Below are 2,938 nucleotides of genomic sequence, written 5' to 3'. Positions count from 1 at the left end.
CCTTGCCGAAGTCTACCAAGTAGCAACAATAAACCCATGGAGTGACACGGCAATTACATTCAACGCCAGTGATGAACCTAAATTCCAAACAGCCCGAGCACCAGCCACATTGGTCCTCAGTCCAATAGTGGACAACATTCGTCTCACCAAGGTACTCATGGACGGTGGCAGCGGATTGAACCTTATCTATGAGGAAACTCTCCAAAAAATGGATATAGACTGGAACCGCATCACGCGAAGCAGCACAACCTTTAGAGGAATAATCCCCAGCCGGGAAGCGCGCTATACAGGAAAAATCACACTAGATGTGGTGTTCGGCACGCCGGACAATTACAGGTCCGAAGAAGTCACGTTCCACGTGGCCCCGTTCAGCAGTGGTTATCACGCTTTGTTAGGGCGGGAAGCATTCACAATCTTCCAAGCAATACCCCATTACGGGTACATGAAGCTCAAGATGCCCGGGCCTAACGGCATCATCACTCTCGCTAGTGATCAGGACATAGCACTCCGCGCCGAAAACAAGACAGCCGCACTGGCCCTCGAGGCACTATCCGAAGCCCTAGCGGCTGAGTAGCTGACTGCGCTACACTCTAGGTGAATAGGGATGATGTTGTACTCGACAAAAGGTCCAAATCCACCTCCTTTAAACCAGTGGACGAAATAGTCAAATTCCAAGTCCATCCAACGGACCCCAATAAAACAGCTTCAATCGGGGCACAGTTAAACCCTGATGTAGACGCCGCATTGCGAGAGTTCCTATGAGAGAACTGGGACATTTTCGCCTGGCACCCTTCAGACATGCCAGGAATCCCACGCAGGCTGGCCGAGCACAGCTTAAATATCCAAACAGGATTCAAACCTGTCAAACAGGCTCTCCGATGTTTTTCCGAACCTAAGAGACAGGCTATGGGAGAGGAGCTAGCAAAGCTATTAGAGGCCGGATTCATCAGAGATATAAAACATCCGGACTGGCTAGCAAACCTGGTGATGGTACCAAAGAAGGACAAATCCTGGCACCTGTGTGTTGATTTTAAAGACCTTAACAAGGCTTGCCCAAAGGATCCCTTCCCCCTCCCCCGCATCGATCAAATTATCGATGCGACCGCAGGACACGATTCGTTGTGTTTCCTCGACGCATATTCTGGCTACCATCAAATCAAGATGGCAGAACCAGACCAAGCCGCAATGGCATTTATCACACCATACGGGCCATTCTTCTTCAACATGATGCCCTTCGGGCTCAAAAACGCCGGTGCAACATATCAGCGCATGATTCAGACATGTTTGGCAAGCCAGATCGATAAAAAAGTGGAGGCATATGTAGATGATGTGGTCATCAAAACAAGACATGTTGAATCTCTAGTAGACGACTTGAGACTCACATTTGACAATCTCCGAACATACAACATCAAGCTCAACCCGGAAAAATGTGTTTTCGGCATTCCAGCCGAAAAGCTCTTGGGCTTCATTGTATCCAGCAGAGGAATTGAAGCAAATCTAGCCAAGATCTGAGCTCTGTCGCAACTGGATATCCCAAAGGACCTCAAACAAATACAAAAGTTAACCGGATGTGTGGCGGCTCTTAGCCGCTTTATCTCCCGCTTAGGAGAAAAGGCCCTTCCCCTTTACCGCCTCCTTCAGCGCACCGAACACTTCAAATGGACGGACGCAGCCACGGCCGGACTCGACGAAATAAAAGCCATACTGGCAACAAACCCAGTCCTGGCCGTGCCAAACACCGGCGAACCAATGCTATTGTATATCGAAGCAACACATCAGGTGGTAAGCGCAGTGCTCGTCGTCAAATGAGAAGCGGACAGACACAAATTCCCCATTCAAAGGCCGGTCTATTATGTGTCCACTGTCCTCACTCCCTGCAAATCATGGTACCCGCATTATTAAAAGATTGCGTACGCGGTATTCATGGCATCCCGGAAGCTACGACACTACTTTCAAGAGTGTTCAATAACAGTAGCCTCGGAAGTACCACTTAACGACATTATAAACAACCATGACGCAACGGGCCGGATTGCGAAATGGGCCATCGAGCTCCTCCCGTTCGACATAACTTATAAGCCACGACGAGCCATCAAGTCACAAGTTTTGGCCGACTTTGTCGCAGAATGGACGGAGGCCGAACTCCCTAGAGAGTACGGCACATAATTCAAATTGGATCATGCATTTCGACGACTCCAAAATGTTGGCTGGACTGGGGGCTGGCGTCGTTTTGACGTCCCCCACAGGAGACACAGTTCAATACGTACTACAGATTCTGTACACGGACTCCAACAATGCAGCCGAATATGAGGCCCTTCTACATGGTCTCCGGATGGCAGTATCCATGGGCATCCAATGCCTAGAGGTGCGTGGGGACTCGAACCTCACAATCTCCCAAATAAATGGAGACTTCGATGCCAAGGATCCGAAAATGGCAGCTTACCGCAACGCCGTCCTAAAAATGTCAGCTCGGTTCGAGGGACTTGAATTTCACCATATAGCCCGGGAAAATAATCAGGCGGCGGATGTCCTGGCACGCATCGGCGCAAAACGCGATGTAGTCCCCCCCAACATCTTCTTGGAAAGGCTTTTCAAGCCATCCGTGGCATGGGAAGGGGAGCCAAACAATAACAACCCGGACCCAATCGCACTGACCGACACCGAACATTCTGACACAATCGAAGGCTCTGCCATTGAAATAACACCTTCAGCCCATGTAATAATGGCCGTCATCGCCCCATGGACAGAACCATTCCTCACCTACCTTACTAGGCAGGAACTCCCCGAGGACCAAAATGAGGTACGCTGCATAGTGCGGCGATCCAAAGCCTACAGAGTCCACGAGGGAGAGCTTTATAAGAAAAGCACTACCGGAGTCCTTCAAAGGTGCATCTCCAAAGAGGAGGGGCGGAATCTCCTGGCTGAAATCCATGCCGGACTC

The sequence above is a fragment of the Triticum dicoccoides genome, chromosome 7A (assembly GCF_002162155.2).
Source record: "Triticum dicoccoides isolate Atlit2015 ecotype Zavitan chromosome 7A, WEW_v2.0, whole genome shotgun sequence".
Classification (NCBI taxonomy): Eukaryota; Viridiplantae; Streptophyta; class Magnoliopsida; order Poales; family Poaceae; genus Triticum; species Triticum dicoccoides.
The sequence above is the reverse complement of the archived record's forward strand: the minus strand, read 5'-3'. Positions refer to the sequence as shown.